This window comes from Mastigoproctus giganteus, chromosome 12 (assembly GCF_048544385.1).
Source record: "Mastigoproctus giganteus isolate SK-2022 chromosome 12, ASM4854438v1, whole genome shotgun sequence".
NCBI lineage: Eukaryota > Metazoa > Arthropoda > Arachnida > Uropygi > Thelyphonidae > Mastigoproctus > Mastigoproctus giganteus.
This window is the reverse complement of record NC_143586.1, coordinates 68792940-68815457: the sequence shown is the minus strand read 5'-3', so window position 1 is coordinate 68815457 and position 22518 is coordinate 68792940. Positions and strand designations below refer to the sequence as shown.

At 41.2% G+C, this 22518-nt stretch overlaps 1 protein-coding gene across 5 annotated transcripts in view; it reads left to right on the top strand.

Moving 5' to 3' along the window:
* pps (protein partner of snf) overlaps positions 1-22518 on the top strand; it is a 656065-nt gene that overhangs the window by 298074 nt on the left and 335473 nt on the right. The window lies entirely within an intron of this gene.

Here is a 22518-nt window from a genome sequence, read left to right as displayed (position 1 = left end):
ATATTTTCATTTAAAAAAACCTTATTTACTGCCTTTCTAACACATTATGCAATGCACTTGTCCTACTTTAGTAGTAAGAGTATGTGCTTCAGGTTTCTGGTCCTTTTTGTTTTGTAATTGTTATTATTCACTATTGCAGCCTTTTCATCTAATACAGTGACTCACTCACTATTTTTCGGCACTGTGTCAAAAAGGCCTGGATTCAATTTTTGCATTGGGTGGAACTTCTTTGGACATATTTACTTTGTGGCCTTGAGAAAGATAGGGCCATTCACTGAAAGTTGGATTATTATCCACAAGCAGGAAATCCAACACATTATTATTATTATTTTTTTGCTACTATCAGCTATGCTATTTATATGTGATGGTGGCAAAAAGACACAAAATACTAATGCAATATAGTCTTAGATGCTTTGAAGCTGAATTTTTAAGCCAATTCAGCTCTGTAATGCTCCTTTTTAAATGATGTTAAAAGTTCTCCACTGGATTCAAATTGGGAATTTTAGGGGGTAGAAAAATGTCACATATGTGATTGCTCTTTAAACTGTCTATCTTGTCCTATCCTGTGTTTTCTTTGTACATAGCAATATCATCTTAGAACACATTATCCTCTGGGTTCTTCTTCTTCTTTAATGCTGCCGAATGGCGTTTGCGACTTTGTTTTGATATTGTTCTCTGTCTAGCGCTGCGTGTAGAACTTGTGCTGTTGTCATGTGAAGCCAGGTGTTGATGTTATCTAGTCATGCCATTTTCGGTCTGCCTGGGCGTTTCTTGCTTTCGATCTTTCCCTCCAGGATGAGTGGTAGTAGGTGATATTTTTGTTGGTTCCTAGCGATGTGACCTAGGTATTTGCATTTCCTGCTGATGATGGTTTTGAGCAGGTCCCGTTCCGTGTGCATGTCCTGCAGGATCTGTGCGTTGGTTATCTTGGCTGTCCACAGAATTTTCAGCATTCTTCGGTAGAGCCACATTTCGAAGGCCTGGAGCTTTTTTGTAGTGGCTGATGTTAGAGTCCAGGTTTCTACACCGTAGAGCAGTATTGGCCAGATGTAGCATTTCAATGTGCGTAATTTGAGCATGATGTTCAAGCTTCTGTCGGTGAGGAGGGTTCTCCATTTGGTGAATGCCTGCCTGGCTTGTTCAATTCTGCTTTTGATTTCGGCCTCATGGTTCAGCTGGTCATCAATGAGTACACCGAGATACTTGAAGCGGTGTATTTGCTCTAATTTTTCGTTGTTTAGTTTGATCGTGATTTTAGCATTAGCATTAGCATTAGCAGAGGCATTTGATGCAAGAAAGCAAGCTTATGCAGCATCAGCCAAAAAAAAAAAAAAAAAGTAACATAAATAAATAAAAAGAACCACTTCCACTTCACCCCTCTGTTCGTTCGAAATACCTGTCCAGCTGAGCCTTAAACTTATTTAGGCTATCAACTTCCACGACAAGGGATGGAAGTCTGTTCCACCCACCAACCACCCGCTGGCTAAAGGCAAATTTCCGCACATCTATCCTACATCTGTCTTTCCTCAATTTGAATTTATGCCCTCTCAGGTGATTTTTCTGAGCTAGAGGAAGAATCCCATCAGCATTGAGCATGCTCAAACCATTCAAGGCTTTGTACACCTCTATCAGATCACCCCGCTGGTGCCTAGTTTCCAGACACTGTAATTTGCAAAACTTAAGCCTTTCTTCGTAAGAGAACCCCTTTGTCCCATTCACCAATCTAGTTGCCCTTCTCTGTACTCGTTCCAGCAGCTCTACATCCTTCCTGAAATGAGGCCTCCAGGCCTGTATACAGTACTCTAGGTGTGGCCTGACCATTGCCTTATACAAGGGAATAATCACATCCTTATCCCTGCTAGAAAAATTCCTATATATCATTGACAATACACCATGAGCTACTCTTGCAGCTCGTCTGCACTGCTCAGAGAACTTCATATCTGCCTGCACCACCACCCCCAGGTCCCTTTCATTCTCTACCACTGTCAGTGTAGTACCACAGAGTTGATACGTTGCTCTGGGGTTGCTGTTTCCCATATGTAGTACTTTACATTTGTCAATGTTAAACTTCATTTGCCACCTCGAAGCCCATCTGCTCAACCTTTCCAAATCCTGTTGCAGCAGCATAGTGTCAGTAGTGTCCTTGACAACCCTGCCAACCTTCGTATCGTCTGCAAACTTGGACATTAAGCCTGATATACCATCATCAATATCATTTATAAATACAGAAAACAATAAAGGCCCCAATACTGAACCCTGAGGGACTCCACTAATAACATTAGTCCACGATGAGCAGTGTCCATTGATTACCACTCTCTGTCTTCTCCCCCTCAACCACCCCTTTATCCATAGCAGCAACTTGCCTCCAATGCCACACTGCTCCAATTTGTGCAGCAGTCTTCCATGTGCAACAGTATCAAAAGCCTTTCTAAGATCCAAGTATATAATATCAAAGTTATTCCCTGCATCCAGTTCTTTTGTGACTGCATCATAGTATCCAATCAAATTGGTCAGGCAAGACTTCCCCTTAACAAAACCATGCTGTGTCCTAGCTATAACTGAAGTCTTGTCTAGATGATCCTGCAGTGCTTCTTTCACCAGTGCCTCCATTAATTTTCCGGGAACAGAAGTTAAACTTACAGGTCTATAATTACTTGTGTCAGCCTTTGATCCTCCTTTGTGAATTGGGGTCACATTTGCACATCTCCAGTCAATGGGTACCTCCCCTGAGTCCAAGGAAGCTCTCATAATTATGGCTAAGGGTTTGCTTACCTCCTTTGCTTCCTCCTTTAATATAACTGGATAGATCCCATCCACCCCAGGTGCCTTTCTTGTGTTTATCTTCAACAATTTCTCCTCCACTTTGCTCTCAGTTATTACAAGATTCTCTAGCTTACTGCTAGAGTTGAATACACCTCTGGCATTCCCCTCGCTGAATAACTCCTCATGTGTGAATGTCGATGCAAAATATTCATTTAGTTTGTTAGCTACCCGAGCAGGGTCATCAACAGTTGACCCATCGATCTCAAGTGGACCAATCTGATTCATCCCCTTCCTTCTAGAGTTTACATAAGTAAAGAACTCTTTGCTGTTTTTCTTTGCATCCCTTGCCAAGGATCTCTCGTAATCTGCCTTCGCCTGCCTAACCTCCTTTGTAACTTGGTTACAGATCAACTTGTATCTATCATAGGCGTCCGTGTCACGTGTTAATTTGTATGTATCCCATGCATTTTTCTTCTCTGCCATATGCCTCATTAGTTCATCTGACAACCATTTAGGCCTAAACCTTGAACAATATTTCTTAGTTGGTATGTAAAGCCTAGTAGCTTCCACGATAAGTTCTTTGAATGCTTCCCATTTTGAATTTGCTGTTGGCAATATCATCAGTTGATCCCACTGTATAGAATTTAAATACTGTCTCAGTCCATTGTAGTCGCCTTTACGAAAGCAATACCCCTTCCCTTTACCCCTAATGGTAGTTACCTCTTTGAGTAACTCCCACTTCAGCACACTGTGATCACTGCCACCAAGTGGTTCATTTATCTGCAGATTCTTAATGCATGAAGAATCACTACTGATAATCAAATCAAGAGTATTACTCCCTCTAGTTGCCTCCCGAACATGCTGATGTAGAAAACAATCATCCAATAAATCCACAAAAGCCTTGCTACTGTGTGAGTGACCAGCCCCCAAATTCCAGTCAATATCTGGGAAATTAAAATCCCCCATTATAAGACTCTCTGATTTACTGGCCCACTCTATTTCTCCAAACAGTTTCTTATTATACTCATCAGAGTCATTAGGCCTATAGCACACTCCTACTCTCAATTTTGATCTCCCAATGCTTATGTCACACCAAACTGACTCGACACTGCACTGTCCAGCGATGTCGACTGGCTTCACTTCCTTGGATTTTATGTGTTTTTTAACTAATAGCATAACCCCTCCTCCCTTCCTATCCTGTCTATCCTTTCTGTAGACATTGTACTCCCCAAATTCCAGTTCTGCATTTCTTATATCTGTGTGACACCACGTCTCTGAAATCCCCACAATATCTGCCTTTGATGTTTTGAGCAATACCTCAAATTCATCAAATTTATTTACTAAACTCCTAGCATTGGTGTACACACAAGTATACATGCACCTGTTCTTTTTCTTAGCTACCCTAACACAACCCATGTGTTTACTTGTACCCCAATGATTCCCAGCAGTCTCTGAAATATCCTGCATCTTATTTTCCAGGCTGCGGCTCATTCCAATAGAAGCAGTGCAAGAATCACTTTCACCTCTGCCAGTGGCTACTGTTAATCTATTAGTCCTTGTATCCCCCCAATCTAGCAGTTTTCCGACCCACCTAACATTGCCTCGATAGCATCAGCAAACATTCTTGCACCCTTTCTATTTAAGTGTATCCCATCCCTGTAGAAGCAGTCTCTCCTGTTAACAAGTACAGACCAGGCTGAAAAAAATTCTACCCCTTGAGCCCTGCACAATCTTTCCAGGGCCGAATTGATTGACAGGGCTCTCATCATATACTCCCTCCTATCGTGTCTGGGCAGAATTGCAGACACTTTCAATTTCAACCCTAATTCACGGCTTTTTTTCATCAGTGACCTGTACTTGTCAAGTAATTCCGCCGGTCTCCTACTCTTAATGTCATTAGTGCCAACGTGTACAACTATATCACCTTTTGTGCCCTTAAAAGATGATATCCGCTCTACAACGTCATCAACTTTTGCCCCTGGCAGACATACCCTGGTCCTATTCCACCTATCCTTTTTACAAAGCATGTTTCCCGTTTCCCTGACAATAGAGTCACCAACAACTACTAGTTCCTTTGGGACCAGCGCATTCTGCCTTGGGGGTTGCCGCTGTGTTCCGCGATGACCAAGTGCAAGCTCTGGCATTGGTGTGGGCAGCTGAGAGCTTGATGGGCCCCTCACTTGTAATCCTTCGAGGGCATCCACCCTATCCTTCAAGCTCTCATATAGGCCCATAACAACGCTGAGTTGTAGCCTTATCTCCTTACACTCCTTGCATCGCACACACACAAAGACATCCCCCATGGCAGTATCATGTCCCATACTTGACTGCTCCGCAAACATCAAGCAAATAGTGCATCTTACAAGGCTGTGATTCAGAGGACAACTGCCCCCCTCAGTTCTCCCCTGGGCCACAGCATTCCCGTTAGCTTGAGCCCTTTGCTTTGCTGCTCTGGTTTGAGTCATGATTTAGATTTACTTTCAATAAAATTTCAATTTCTGTACAAAATTAAATCCTAAACTTGTATCCAAACACAGTTATAACGCTATATTTATGTTTCAGTAACGAGTGTTATCTACGGAATATTTACGTTTCGGTAACGAGTGTTATCTACGAAATATTTACGTTTCAGTAACGAGTGTTATCTGCGAAATCCCTTTATATAACTTTCGTATCAAGTTATGTATTAATTATTTGTTTTTACTAATTATTTATGTTACGTAACCTAAGTGGTTATATGTATAATTAATTATGTTAAATAAAATTAATTATATTACGTTTGTAATCTAAGTCGTTATATGTATTTATTTAAACGTACAATTTAACTGCTAACGAAGTTCAACTAACGCTATCTAGTACGGTATATCGTATCACAAAGGCGGGAAAATTACGAACGGTTAGCGGAGTTGAAACACGTGGAAACCTTTACCGATACTTTTATGCAATTACAAGGCCGAGTAAAGAATAATTTTGTTGATTCGTAGCCCCCATGCTTGGCTTTCTATGTCCACTTCGTTCAAGATGGTCTGTAAATCTTGTTCTGAATCCGCTATTAGTGCTGTGTCATCGGCATATCTTAAGTTATTGATGTAGTGTCCGTTAACTTTTATGCCGAAGTTCTTGTCAGCCAGTGTTTGGTCGAAGATCATTTCCGAATAGATGTTAAAAAGAATGGGAGATAATGGACAGCCTTGCCGGACGCCTTTTTTTTATTGGAATTGGGTCTGTCAGGTCGTTGTCATAGTGAAGCCGGGCTGTTTGATTCCAGTAGAGAGTTGTAATAAAGTTGATATCATTGTTTTCAATGATATCAACCTCTGGTACTGAACCTCTGGGTTCAGTACCAGCAATACTGGAAAAGCTCTCCACAGTATAATTCGAGTTGATAGAACTCTTAAGGAGGATGATGAGAGGACCAGTACTGTGTCCATATCAGAACATCACCACTTGAGGCCTGGATTGAGGGTGCAGTGCACTCTAGGTATGTTACTTCATATGGCTCTCTTCACACAGTATGCATCTGATTGTGTCACAAGTGAAATAAGATTTGTTGTACCATATTATTCATTTTTGCAGTTCTGCTGGTGTAATTGAAATGTGTAGAAATGGATGCATCTGTTCCACTCAGACCCAAAGAGGCTTATGGAGGCAGTAGAGCTTATGAGGTGTGTTTGAAAAGTTTGTGGTTTGAATATGAAAGGGTAGTGATACAGTGTTAAAAATTTATGCACTTAATGTATTACACTTCAGATGGTAATCCACCAAGTTTCATGAAGTTACAATAATGTCTTTTTTTTAATTACAGGTCCTGAAGTCAACAGAGTTGTGTAAATGAGGAAAGATGGACAAAATCAGTCACTATATAGTCCAGTATGTGGGGAAAAAAAGGACTAATGTAAAAGGCAATTCATGAGGTTATGGTTACAACATTAGAGGAGGATGCCCCTTTGTATTCCATGGTTAAGAAGTGTAGCAGAATTTAAATGAGGAAGGAATGACCTGGAAGGTGACTCATGCTGTATAAGACCTGCAACCACAGCCATCACTCCAGAAATTGTTGACACTGTGTGTGATCTTGTGATGAGGTAATGGTGAATGATAGTTCAGGACGTTGCCAGCATCTTGGGTATCTCATTTGAACATGCGTACCACATAATAACAGTGATTTTCACTATTAAAAAGTGTAAGCTCAATGGGTCCCAAAGTTTTTGACAGCAGATCAAAAACTCAATAATTGCCAAATCAAGTGAACATATTCTTTTTTTCCCAAGCAAATCCAGCAAGTTTCTTTGTGAAGTTTGCAATGATGAATGAGATGTGGGTCGATCACTTTCAGTCAGAGACAAAAACAAGTCCAAACAGTGAAACTCAGCTCTTCTCTCCTCCAAAGAAAGTCAAGTTGATTCCTTCTGCTAACAAGATGATGGCATTGGTTTTTTGGAATGCTCATGGAGTGTTACTAGTTGATTACCTTTAGAAAGACCAGACAGTCACAGTTGCATATTACACAGACCCTGTGAAGCATTTACTTGAAAACATCAGCGGCAAATGCCAAGGAAAACTCAACAAAGGGTTCTTGTTCTGACAGGATAACATGCCTGCTCACAAGTCTGTGTCATGGCTGCATTTTCGATAAATGTGATTACGATTTTAGTAATATACATATAATGAACAAGAAAGTATTAAATAGTGGTGGTGAGATGGGAGATACTAAACTGAGAATTAAGAGAAGAATATAGAAGGAATATATGCTTAACATAAGTTAGAATTAAATTAACTGAAAAATCAATACATCAGATTTATAGGCCATTTCAGAAGGAAGTTTAGATCAGTTTCCCATTGTAAGCACCAAAGATGAATATTGTGAAATTGACACAAAGAAGCTGAAAAACTATCCACAACAACATGACTAGTGTTTGAAGCAAAAATAAGTTAAAAACAGATAAACCACTGAGCCCCATCTCTGATGTAGTCACTGTATTTTGAATATTAAAGAAAAAATCAGTGCCTTGCCTCAACTAACAGATAAACTGATTCAGCTTGCCAATGTGATGGTTTCGGATAATGGTAGCATTATCCGAAATAATGTATCACACAGAGTTTAGCATCTGGAATCATTTGTTGAGTATTTCCATTTAGCATGTTTGTGTGTTGGTATATCCCTTAAGAACTGCAGGAACTCCCACTGAATTGAACTCACGTTATTCAAAGCCAACATAATACCCCTTGCAAAAATTAAAACCCCCCTGTCTTTACTATTAACCATAATTTCCTTAGCTAAGGCTGTAACCATAAGACTTCCCAGTAGTTGCTTCTCACAGTGATATTCCCATAATTTTTCCATTTGAATATTTGATTAGTAGTTTTGAAACAATACTACAGTAATTTCCCAATATTTTCTATAATAGAGTTGTTTAAGACTCATTCCCAGAATTTAGTATAATAGTGTTATGGACACTTGTGCCTTATATTATCTCTGCTGTTTTCCAAATTAATGTATGAACCAAGCAGAATGGTTAAATCTAATAAATGCAAGAATTGAACCTATCATTATCATTAGCATTACGCGTATGATCCAAGAAAGCAAGCTTATATAGCATCAGCCAAAAAAAAAAAAAAAAAAAAAACTTTCCAATTTCACCCATCCGGTCACTCCAAATGTTTGTCTAATTCAGCCTTAAATTTATTTAAGCTATCAACTTCTACAATAACAGATTAAAGTCTACTCCGGCAATCAATTACCCGCTGGTTAAAGGCAAACTTCCGCACATCTATTCTACAATTGTCTTTCCTTAATTTGAATCCATGCCCCCTCAGGTTCTTAATCTGAACAAGCAGAATCTCATCAGCATTGAGCCTGCACAAACCATACAAGGCCTTATACACCTCAATCAGATCACCTCCCAGGTACCTAGTTTACAAATACTACAATTTGCGGAACTAAGCCTTTCTTCTTAAGAGCACCCATTTGTTAACCTCACCAGTTGCGTTGCCCTTCTCTGTACTCTTTCTAGCAACCCTACATCCTTCCTAAAATGAGGCTTCCAGACCTGTATGCAGTACTCAAAATGTGGCCTGCCCATTGCTTTATACAAGGGGATAATCACCTCCTTATCCCTTCTAACAAAATTCCTATATATCATTGACCTGCTCTGGCAGCCTATCTGCCAGAACTTCATATCTGACTGCACATTTACCCCCATGTCTTTTTCATTCTCCACTTCCCTGAGCATAGTACGACACAGTTGGTACTTTTCTCCTGGGTTGCTTCTACCCATATGCAGTACTTTGCATTTGTCAATGTTAAACTGCACTTTCCACTTCTCAGACTATCTGCCTAACTTTTCTAGATCCTGTTACAATAGCATACTGTCTTTACTGTTATTAATAACCTTTCCAACCTTTTTATCATCTGCCAACTTGGGCATTAAGCCTTATGTATCTGCATCAATATCATTGATAAATACATAAAACAACAATGGGCCCAGCACGGAACCCTGGGGAACTTCACTAATAACATTAGTCCTCGTAGAGCAGTGTCCATTTATTATCACTCACTGCCGTCTCCCACTCAACCATCCATTTCTCCATTGTAGCAACTTGCTTTTAATGCTATACCTCTCCAATTTGTACAGCAGTCTTCCATGTACAACAGTATCAAAAGCTTTCCTGAAATCCAAGTATATGATATCAAAATGATTTTTTGCATCCAGTTCATTTGTGACCACATCATAGTATCCAATCAAATTGGCCAGAGAAGACCTCCCCTTAAAAAGCCCATGCTGTGTCTGAACTATTACTGCAATCTTGTCTAGATGACCAGTGGCTCCATTATTTTCTCTAGAATTGAAGTTAAACTAACAGGTATATAATTACTGTTAAAAAAAAATTCTTTGAATTTGTTTCCTTTCTTAAAATAAGAAAACTTTACTAATTTTGGGTCGAGAAAAACAAATATGACATCAAATTTTTTATTAGCTATAATTTTTGAGATACAGTACTTTCACTATTGTCTAAGAATATTGTAATTTCAGTAGTAGTCGGAGTGAAAAGTAATATTAAAACAATCTCATATTTACATTTCCTTGATACAACATAAATCGCAGTTCTTTTTAATTAAAACGTAAAAAAATAAGAACACAAATAAACTGCACAGGGACCGAAAGAACTTTCTCAAAATGTGGCCTATTCATGACAGTGCCTTCTTTTCGCTTGTCATTTGTATTCCATTTCCGGAGCATCCTTTGTTACTGTCCAACAGGAGTCAGCAAGCATAGAACCATTCGAACTACCCTGATACAATCTTTCCATTGCTGAAATGTCTTGGTGGAATCGCTCACCGTGCTCATCACTCACTACACCACAGTGGTCAGTGAAGAAGTCCAGATGAGTGTCGAGAAAGTAGATTTTCAGTGACATGTTGTAGCCTAATTGATGATACTTTTCTAGAAGGTTGTTCACAGTCTCAGCATAGTTTCCAGCTCTTCAGTTTCCTAGAAAGTCATGCACAACACTTTTAAAGGCTTCCCAAGCGGCATTCTGACTTTCTGAAAATATTCATCCTTTAAAAGTTCACGAATCGGCGGACCAAGAAAGATTCCTTCCTTAACCTTAGCATCAGTCAACCAGGGAAATTGTCCTCTCAGGTACTTGAAAGCTTCTCCATCCTAGTTCATCCACTTAACAAAGTTCTTCATGAGTCCCAGTTCAATGTGTGTAAAGGGGGCAGAAGAATTTTTCTTCGATCAACCAGAGGATTCTGCCGGACATTTTTCTCCTCAGGGTGCCGATTTTCCCTTAGCGGGTAGATTTTTCTCTTGTAGTGTGAGGGCCCGATTGTCCCACTCACACTGGAAACAGCAGTACTTTGTGTAATGGTGCCTCTGTAGTCAGGTCAGGTGGGAAGGAGCAGCAGTGTGTAGCACACGCTTCTTGATTAGACCGGGGTTCGAGCCTGTCACCACCAAATACGGAGGATGCAGAAAGGTCAGGGAATGACCACTGCATATCCCGGAGCAATATGGCCTTAGTTGCTAATGCTCCTAAAAACCAAATAACAAACACAAAACAGAAGCATGTGATGCAAGAAAGCAAGCATATGAGCTTATATAGCATCAGCTAGGAAAAAAAAAAAAAACAATTTCACACATCCATTCCCTCTAAAAGTTTGTCCAGTTCCTCCATGAATTCATTTAAGCTATCAACTTCCACAATGACAGATGGAAGTTTGTTCCAGCAATCGACTACCCGCTGGCTAAAGTTAAATTTCCACACATCTATTCTACAACTGTCTTTCCTCAATTTGAATTTATGACCCCCCCCCCCCCAGGTTCGTAATCTGAGCAAGTGGAAAAATCCCATCAGAATTAAGCGTGCTCAACCCATTCAAGGCCTTATGCACCTCATTCAGATCACCTTGCAGGTGCCTAGTTTCTAGCTGGTGCAGTTTGCAGAATTTAAGCCTTTCTTGGTAAGTGAACCACTAATTTGTTCCTCTCACCGATCTTGTTGCCCTTCTCTGTACAACCTCAAGCAATTCGACATCCTCCTAAAATGAGGCCTCCAGACCTGTACGCATTACTCAAGGTGTGGCCTGACCATTGCCTTATACAAAGGAATACTCACCTCCTTTTCCCCTACTAGCAAAATTCCTATATATCATTGATAATTCCCCATGACCTGCTCTGGCAGCCTGTCTGCATTGCTCAGAAAACTTCATATCTTACTTCACAATTACTCCCAGGTCTTTTTCATTTGCTACCACTCTAAGAGTCGTAACACACAGTTGGTACGTTTTTCTCTGGGGTTACTTCTACCCATATGCAGTACTTTGCATTTGTCAATGTTAAACTTCAGTTGCAACCTCTCACCCCATCTGCCCAACTGTTCTAGTAGCACAATGCCATTATTGTCATTAACAACCCTGCCAACCGTTGTATCATCTGCATACTTTGACATTAAGCCTGATATGCCTTCACGAATATGAAGGTATATGTTGATGAAGCAACCATTGTAGCAACTTGACCTTAATACCATACTGCTCCAATTTGTACATTAGTTTCCATGTGCAACAGTATCAAAAGCTTTCCTGAAATCCAAGTATATGATATAGTAGTAGTCACGTGTAAAGTGTGTTTAGGGTCAAGTGGCACCAGGGGTTTCCCCCATCTCCACGTAGTTTACATTGTGGGTGAACCCGTTGACTGGAAAAGCCAGAGATTTAAAAGTGTATGGACTTTGTATATGTGTAATGCCTTGTACCGTTGTTCATCTGGTCATTTAGCCGCCAGACCCCTACTGAGGCCCGATGTTGTCCCACTTTCACCCCGTGGAGGCAGACCAGGCACTCACTAGTTTTAGTTTCACTCTGGCAGGTCCTGCCACCTAATTTCCTGAGATTTCAGTGGCTAGGACCTAAAAGAAAAAATAAAAACAAATAAAAATATCGCGTACGCGTCGTGGGAAGCGCTAGAAGTCCAAAATGCTGGGCAAAATTAATTTAGATTGGTGATTTTAGATTGTCTGGGGCATGTTCACATTGCTGTCAGATAGAGTAGGGTGAAGGCCGAAGACTGGGGGTTAGATAGACAGAAATATGGAGCTGAAAGGAAGGCAACTCCAGTTTACAGTGGGGCATGCCCATGCCTCACCAGATGGAAGAAATAGGATGGCAGGGGGAAGGGGACAGCAAACTGTCCCCTCCCCACTCTGCCAGGAACAGGTAAGACAGTGAGCCAAACAAGGGAGCTGGCTCAGGTTGCCATTGTGGCCTGTGTGCCTGGGTGGGAGCAAACCAGACCGTAGGGTCAGGTCCACACCATCTAGAAAAACTTGAGGCCCAGCAGAGGCGATCCAATGTTGGTTTGGCTGAATAGGTTGTGCAAAATGTCACAGTTGGGAGTCATTCATGGGACTGTTGTCCCGTCCGGTAGTCAATTCTGGGAAATGGAGTTTTGTCACTTCTCATAAGAGTTCCAGTTTTGTCTTGCATGAAGGATCAAGCAGTCAAACTTGACATCTGGTTAGGGGTCTCTGAGAAGCTTTGTTTGACATATCTATTCGAAGTTTGCAGGCAGAGGAATGCCTAAACATCTAGCATACAGGTTCAGGGCAAACTTGGTGAATGCTATATATGAGGCTTCATCCTCCAGTAAGTAGTGTTCCGGTGACTCCGTAGCCAGGTGGGAAGGAGCAGCAGTGCGTAGCATATGCTTCTTGATTAGACTGGGGTTCGAGCCCGTCACCACCAAATACGGAGGATGCGGAAAGGTCAGGGAATGACCACCGCATATCCCGGAGCAATATGGCCTTAGTTGCTAATGCTCCTAAAAAAAAAAAAAAAAGTAGTGTTCCCGGTTTTTGGGATTAAGGCGCACTTGGATGATTAATTCAACATGAAGATCTTCATAAAATTCGCAGTCATATATCTGGTGTCCCCAGGTCTCCACAGAGCCACATGCACACATTGGGTTGTTTTTGAGTCTGAGAAGGTGTAATTTTTGGCGGATCGCTCCATCTCCTGTTAGGAGATATGTGCTGTACAATCCAGGGCAAAGCCATACCGGATACTGTGGGTATATTTGTTGTAGATCGGGGAGGAACCTCCGCGTGACTTCCCCTTTTGTGGAGGTCGTCCAGCACTGCTGCCATATTGATCGCAAATAGGTCTGGAGTCTTTTCTTCTCCACTGTCCGATTTGCCAACTGCCTTCCAGGTGTGATCCTGGAAGGTAGTTGGATTTCTGCATCTAAGTTGCTGTAACATGCCTAGGCGAATCACTTCAAGATCAAGAGGGAGGGTGTCAGTGAGTACTTGCAGCGCATGAGTAGATACAGTGAGGCACGCTCTGGTAAGGGTTAATAAAATCAGTCGGTGAATGATGTTGAGTAGCTGACGATTATACTGCTGTAGAGGCCTTATGGTGCCAGACACCAGAAGCATATGCAGTCGCAGGGATAATGGCTGCTTTGTAAACTATTGCTAGGGTTCTTCTTTTCAGCCATCAGTCGCGGTGGGTAATCCTGGCAAGCATGGCAGCGTAGTTTTTCATTTTCTTCTGGATGTATATTTTAAGTGGGGTGTAAATGATAAATTTTGGTCCAGGATCACTCTTAGGTACTTGAGTTCTGTGGCCAACTTGATCGTTCTGTTGTAGATTTTTATCTGCGGTGGTCTGGTAGGAGTTAGATATCCCGTTAGTAGGATAGATTGGGTTTTGGTTGCAGAGATATTAAGGTGATGAGTGTCAGTCCACTCTCTTAGTGTAGAAAGTGCTGAGTTGGCAAGCGTTTCCAGTTGTGCTCTTGAATCAGCAGAGAGGATTAGGGAGAGGTCATCCGCGTATGCGAGCGCTTACACATCCCCCCAGTTCCAGGGAGAGGAACTCATCTAGCACGTAGTTCCATAGGAGGGGACCCAGTACAGAGCCCTGAGGGCAGCCCCTGTGTACCTGGCGTTCAACCTTGCAGTAGGGAGCCTGCACTAGGATCTTCCTATTGTTCAGGTAGCTCTGAATGCATCCATATAGGTTTGTTGGCAGGTTGGCAGCTCTTAGTCTTGCGAGGATGCTCTACCACCAGAGGGCATCGAAATAGTTATATAAGTCTAATAGCAAGTTCGGGGCATACTCGGCCACCTTTTTTTACCAGTTCTGGTTCAAGCATGTCCAGTCCTGGGGTTCTTTTGTTTTTTATTTTTTGTACGGCAGTTTGTAAATCTTGCAGAGTGAATGGTTGTTCCACTCGGGCCGATTGGTAGGTTTTGTTGGCGTGGCACAGCTGATGCTGTTGAGGTGTGTTGTCCTCTTCGATGGGTTTGAAGGTGGCATTGAGAATGTTGTTGATGGTGTCGTGCCAGTTGTTGGTCGTACCTTGTGGGGTGATGGTGGAGGGCGTAACCTCTCCCCTTGGTAACTTGTTTGTGGTTATTCTACATATGATGCTCCATGGGTCTGTATTGCCGACTGTGGAAACCAGATGCTCCCAGGACAGTTTCTTCCGCTGCCTGATCATCGCAGTGTAGTTATTCCTGGCCTCCCTGTATTGTTGTCTGAGGGGTTCAACCTCAGGAGGAGGCCAGGACCGTCTGGCTCTTTGGAAGGCACGTCTTTTCCTATTCATATCTCTCCTAAGTAGGTCAAGTTCCTGCGACCACCACGGCACAGCGCCTGGCCGGGGGCCCCTTCTCCGGATCGACTGGTCCGCTGCTTGTAGGATGGCATTAGTGACAGCACGCTGGTGTTGATCGGGGGTTTGGTTGTAGAGGTTATTGGAAGACAGGTTCTCAGTGTTCCTAATTATGGCTTCTTTAAAGTTGTTCCAGTTGGCCTTGTCAACGGCATATCTGTTGAGTTTGTAGCTGTTTGTTGGAGCCCGGTGGAGCGATCTGTGCATCGTGAAGGTGATAGCCCTGTGGTCTGAGAGGTCCAGTCTTCCTGCACCGTCCAATCATTCAGGTGCCCAGCAAGGGATCTGGTAGCCATTGTTGCATCTATAGTGACCTCCCAGAGAGTTGAACTAAATGTGGGGGATTGTTTGGTCGATTTAGGACAATGAAGCTGCTGTTAGCCAGGAATTCCTCCACACACTGGCCATTCCTGGTTCCTCAACATTCAGGAGTCTCACTATGCCACAGTGGCGAACGACAGTTTAGGTTCGCAGATACGAGGATCCTTGAATCCAAAAGTTCCATTTGTACTTGATTTAGGTATTGGATGGCTGGTTGGATGTCTGCTCCTGGGTGGCAGTACAGAGAGATGATATATAGCTCTCCCAATGGAGTTACAATGTGAGTGCAGGCCGCCCACTCCGAGCACAGGTGTGTTATTCCTGTTACAGTTATGTCAGAATTCCTGACAGCCACCGCAGCCCAGGGGTAGTAATGGAGGCTTGTGATAAAGCAAGCATATGAGCTTATGTAGCATCAGCCAAAAAAAAAAAAAAAAAAAAATTCACACATCCATTCCCGCCCTTTAAAAGTTTGTCCAGTTCCTCCTTAAATTTATTTAAGCTATCAACTTCTACAATAACAGATGGAAGTTTGTTCCAGCAATTAACAACCCGCTGTCTAAAGGCAAATTTCCGCACATCTGTTCTACAACTGTCTTTCCTCAATTTGAATTTATTCCCCCTCAGGTTTGTAATCAGAGCAAGTGGAAGAATCCCATCCAGTTCCTTTGTAACCCCATCATAGTATCCAATTAAATTTGTCAGACAAGACTTTCCCTTAACAAACCAATGCTGTGTCTGAATTATTACTGCAGTCTTGTCTAGATAATCCTGCAAAGCTTCTTTGATCAGTGACTCCATTATTTACCCTGGAACAGAAGTTAAACTAACAGGTCTGTAATCATTCTTGTCACCTTTTGATCCCCCTTTGTGAATTGGGGATACATTTGCCTATCTCCAGTCTGTTGGATCTTCTCCAAGTCCAAGGATACTCTCATAATTATGGCTAAGGGTTTGCTTACTTCCTTTGCCTCCTCCTTTAATATAACTGGATAGATCCCATCCACCCTGGGTGCTTTTCCTCTGTTTAACTTCAATAATTTCTCCTCCACTTTGTTCTCGCTTATTACAAAATCATTAATCTTCCTGTTAAACTTTAATAAGCTTCTGTCATTCACTTCCTTAAAGAATTCTTCATATGTGAATGTAGATGCAAAATACTCATTCAGTTTGTCAGATATCTGAGCAGGATCATCAGCAGTCAAATCATTGATATTAAGTGGACCAATCTGATTCATCCCCTTCCTTCTAGAGTTTATATCAGTAAAGAAGTCTTTGCTGCTTTCCTTAACATCCTTTGCCAAAGATTTCTTGTAATCTGCCTTCACTTGCCTAATCTTTTTTGTGACTTGATTACAGACTATCTTATATCTGCCATAAGCTTCTGTGTCGCTTGATAATTTATATGCATCCCATGCATTTTTCTTCTCTGCCACGAATCCCATTAGTTCATCTGACTTCCATTTAGGCCTAAACCTTGAACAATATTTTTTAATTGGTATGAAAAGCCTAGTAGCTTCCTCGATTAATTCCTTGAATCCTTCCCATTTAGAATTTTCTGTCGGTAACATCATCAGTTGGTCCCATTGTACAGAATTTAAAAACTGTCTGAGACCACTGTAGTCACCTTTACGAAAGCAAAAATGTGATCTATTGTATTGCAGCCTCTTCTGAAATCTGCTTTTCTTTGGGTTGTGCTGCATTAAGTATTCTGCCTATTCTTCTTGAAAATATCTTTTTGAAAATCTTTTAGACAACTGGCACCAGGCTTATTAGTCGGTAGTTTTTTGAATCTGCCTTGTCACCAATTTTTGCAGTCGGATGGCTTCTGCTTTTTTCCATGCCACAGGTAATTTGTTAAGTAGAAGGCATTTTGAAAGTACACTGGCTAGAGCTTAACATACCTGCTAGCCCAAGCTTTCAACATTTAATGTTGATTTTATTGGATCCTGCTGCTTTGCCATTTTTAATTGATCTTATAGCATTTACTCCCAACAAAATTTCTGGTACAGCTTTAGCATTTGGTGTTGGACCCAGCAGGTATAAAGCTATATATATGATCCTTATAAAGATTTGAATAAAATTCTTCCATTGATTTTAGTATTTGCTGCGCAATTCTTCATAGCAAACATTTGGCTCTTGTGTGTAACCATTTTTCATTTTGCTTTCTTTAGCCCTTGATTTTCTTTAGTGTTTTTTTTAATGAGATCAGCATTGAACTTGGGCATTTCTTCTTTTATGCACTTTCTTGTGGTCTTGTACATTTTTACTTATCCTATCTTGATTCTTATATTACCACTTTGCTACAATTCTCCTCACTTTTTCATTATGGCAATTGTTTCTTTTGATGTTTTGTTTGGTTTTTCTTGTTTTACAATAGGTGCAAAGGCATAGGCTGTGTCTAAATGCCTTTGTCATTATCAGTTGAAATATCTGTATCAGAAGTTCTTGCATCACATGAAAATGATTGGACAGTTCTAATTCAAAGTTTTGATGATTTTTCAATAGTTGGTTAGTGCCAGTCTTCTTTACTTTAGTTGACTTGGCCAATTTCTTTTGTTCTTTCTTGCAAATCAGTTCTGAATTTTGCTTTTAGTAACCGATGATCATTTCCAATGTTAAAATGGTTCAAGATTGGGTAGTCAGTGAGTATCATTTTATTGTTTGCCAGTATGAGGTCAGTTTTACTAGTGTTTCCAAGAGTACTCCTCCACATCTGTATTCATTGGGTGTTTTACTTGAAGAATGACTTCATGATGAATATTTTGTTCCTTCACAAAGTCATTTAGTGGATTGCCTCTATCATCATCATCCCTTTTTCCAGTTCCATATGAGCTGACAGATCTTTTCCCATTTTGGATCTTACCAATTCTCTCATTGAAATCTGCTTTTACAATTTTATAGTGGTAGTCATCGTGCTTGTAAAGGTACAATTTTATATCTTCATAAAATTCTCCAACTTCATTGCTATGGCTACTTGTAGGGGTATAGGCTTGAATAATTTGAAGAGAATTACAACTGTTTAGCTTAATAGCACAGCAAGCAGTTCTTTCGGTAATACTTTCTACTTTTGTGGTTGAATCTGTTAGTCTTTTGTTTATCAGTAACTCAATTCCACCACACCATCCATTATTTGTAGTACAGCCAATGTTCATGCCAGTTCAAATCTTCACCTTTTCTTCGAATATCATATAAACCAATGATGTCCAATTGATGTTTTTCAGCTCTTGTAATAGTTCTAGGCATGAGTCTGAACTCAGACTGAATGTTAAGCATTTCAATGTCTAAAGTACAAAGGCAGTCTGATTGACCCCAGCGATTCTTAGCACCCTCTCCTAAAGTCAATGTCTAAAGTTAGCTGGTCTTTTCGCAGATATGATATGGGTAGTAGCTCGCAGGCCTCTGGAGAATGAGGGCCATTTATTTTGTTGTGAAGCCATGTTCAGGGAATATACCATAATCTACCATGCTGGTCTGGTGTAGGTTGGCAGATTTTGGATCGATGTACACCACCAGTGGCATAGTTGTAAGCTTCACTGACATGTGAAAATACTCCTCTCCGTGATAAGGAATCAAGCCATGGTAGTGTTTGTGTTTATGCTCTGTTTTCTTACTGGTACAGTCGATTCTGGTTATTTGGGACACATCGGGACTAGTGCATTTTGGCTGATTAAGCGGCTGCCCCAATTATCTGAAGTTTCACGTAAATAGTTAAAAATACAGTTCCTCCCCCGCCCCCCTTTACAATTGGTTCACTGTACAATCATATCACGTTACAATGGAGTCACCATTGTAAAGTACCCTTCACTATACGATGTGTAATAAGCGCCGGTCATTGTGATCATGTTTGTGAATTGAATTTTAATTCAATTCACAAACGTGATCTAATTAGTGAAACCGTGATTCTAATTAGTGAAAATAGGAGGAATATTATCCACTGGCTATAAAAGTAAAGATATATTAAATACAAATTTACCCTTTATTACCTTACCAATTAAAAAATTAAATGATACGTGAAATTCGGAAGTATTAATACGCACTGTAATATGTACATACTAACTAAACTAGTTGACATTTCTGTTCACTGTCATTTGTGGGTGGGGGTTAAAATTTAAAACTGTATAAAGATAAGCAATCAATAACAAAGAACACGGCACACACAAATTGCAAATAACACAATACATGCAAGTGAGAACATGTAACAAATTACGAAGCTTTAAAAATAGGAATGAAAAGAAGATTCTGAAAATTATTTTTTTTATATGATTGAAAATGCCATAGAAGTGTAAACACGCTTTACCATAATAATCCACAGAATTCCAGCTGTCGGTATTATTGCAAATTCAATAAGATCGAGTTTACTATCAGTTTATGATAGATTTCACTAACACAAAAGCCCAATAAACAGGTGACTGCTAATTGTTTTTATTGTTTTATGGTTGTGACCTCCAGAAATCCGACCGAACTACGTGGTACGGTCGGAGACGATCGTAGGGTAATCTTCAGTGCTGTGGTCTCCTGCCCTGATTAAACGGCATTTTGTCCCAATTAAGTGAAGTAAACCCTAGCTATTTTCTCAATTGGTTCTTAAGATTTGCCCCAAATAAACGGTTGCCCCGATTAACTGGTGGTCCAAATAACCAGAATCTACTGTATATGTGTGTTCTAGCTTCTCTGATTATTGCTTTAAAAGTATTCCATAATTTTAATATATTTGCCTTCCTTCTGTAATACACCCTATTAATAGATGTCATGTAGTCTGTTAAACTGTGCTGACTTGGATCAGAGTAGAAAATGCAAAAACCTTGGGAGGTGCAATATTGCCACAGAAGCCGATGTGCCAACAACTAACAAAAAAAAAAAAGTGTTAAACTGTCATAGTCCCTTTTCTGAAATTAAAACTGGTACTTTTACCTTTAACTACTTCAACATCTTTCTTCATTTTCCAACTAATGACCACATGATCACTACAAGCCAATTGTTCCTGTTCTGTAAGACCTCTGATGGCATCTGATTCTTGAGTAATGATAAGTTGAAGAATATTCTTACCTCTAGTATTTTCTCTAACATGCTCTTATAAATAATAATCAACTAATTTATTTAAAACTTGTGTACCCCATTTCGAGTTTCTCCCACTATTCCAGTTAATTAGGGTAAGATTGAAGTCACCAATAATAAGGCATTCACACTTGCTTTGTCCATTTGATCTGCATATATAGAAGCTCATCATACTCTTCACAACCTTCTGATCTGTAGATTACCCTCCACTCTCATTATATCTTTGTTTCCCACTAACTCAAACCACCCATATTCTATGCTGGCAGGTGTAACTTCCCAATCATCAAAAGTTTTTTTTGTACTCGAGCTTCTTTTGATAAACAGCACTGTCCCACCACTTCTTGTTTCTTTTCTATTCTTCTTAAATACATTATACATGCCATAGTGGAACTTGTCATCCATATTTTCCTGGTGGCATTTCTGTTAGCCCTTATATGTAACGGTTAGTTGTCCTAACCAGAAATTTGAATTCACCCATTTTGTTGACAGCGCTCCTGCCATTAGTGTAGACAGTGTTAAGATGAGTATCCTTCTATAGTTTACTTCCCTGATACACCCATTGAAGTTATTTGGGCTTGTTTCATCTGAAACTTTGCCACCCTCAGAACAGCTTGCTAATATCAGTTTTGGCCCCCTCGACGTGGGCACCTGTACGTGGTGAGGGGACCTCCCAGTGACGCTGCTGGACTTCCAGACTAGCATCACTGGGATCCAACGCCCACAGCCCAGGTTCCAGGCTTACATCAATGGAATCCGGCGTGTTTGCCGTGCGCTGCGACCCGTGGAAATTCAGAAAGGGGGATCCTGGTGGTTGAGGGGCCCAGCTTCAATATACCAATTTGGCCCCTGCTTCGACAAGACGGGAGGTCCTGGAAGGCCAGGCTAGGATCAATCGGCTAGTAGGCTCGCCTGCGAGGGTCAACCGTATCAATGCCACGCCCTTACCCTCATGGTCCGAGGGACAGGATTCAGGCTCGCGGCGGTGCAGGTATAGTGTCTGGGTAGCCCTGGCGTTCCACTCCCGAGCGCATTTATTGCATGCCGGGTAGTGGGCGTCCCTTTGGGCTCCGTGGTGGGTGGGGAGCCCGGACACTGAACCACTTAAAATTTACATGAATCCTGATAAACTAACTTCTTCAGGGGCCCAAACCCGGTCCCTGTCTGAAACCATTGAAAAAGATGCAGATAGCATTATTGCTAAAAAGAGGCAGCGAACCGAATTACCACCAGGGCCAGTCCCAAGGTTCTTAATCATGCGTTCTACCAATGAAACATCGATTGGTAAAATGTCGCCCTTTTTTTTATTCAAAAAGGGTTAGATGGGTTAGCAGGTTCACCCAAATCAGTTAAGAGGCTTCGTTCTGGAGACCTTTTAATTGAAACTAAAAATGACAGGCAATCGGAACATCTACTCCGAGTAACATCAATCGGAGGAGTACCCATAACAGTGACACCACACAGAACACTCAATTCATCGAGAGGTGTCATTTCGGAGTGGGACCTTCTCGACATAACCGAGGAGGAAATCTGCTCCGAATTAAAACCACAGGGAGTTATTGCCGTCATGAGAATTACTGCGCGAAAGGATGGAAAAATTGTTAAAACCAGGAGCGTTATCCTGACTTTTAACTCTCCTAAACCTCCTGACGAGATTAAAGCTGGATACATCAATTGTTCAGTGCGTCCATACGTTCCGAACCCTTTACGGTGTTTTAAATGCCAGAAGTATGGACATTCTCAAATGGCCTGCCGTGGAGTCCTTGCATGCGCTCGATGCGGTGCAAAGGACCACGAAACAACAGCATGTTCAGCCGCAAAACCCACCTGTATTAACTGTGAAGGCGAACACCCGGCCTACTCACGAGCATGCCAGAGGTGGAAAGAAGAAAAAGAAATTCATCGGCTGAAGGCAGAGCTAAATATATCACACCAGGAGGCAAGGAAATCGGTGAAACCCCTGACTACCAACAAACCTACCTACGCCCAGAAGGTAGTAGGGAGATGTTCCGTCGGAACTCAGACGGACATAACCATTCCTCCAAAGGAGTCTTTCACTCCCATCGCGTGTTATCTCTTAAGTTCTCAAAAACCTGCACAGAAAAACCAAACAGCTGCCACTGCTATATCAGTACCTCCTAATGCTCCACAAGTAACCAAGGTAATTACGAAAGAAAAGAATAAGAAATGGGAA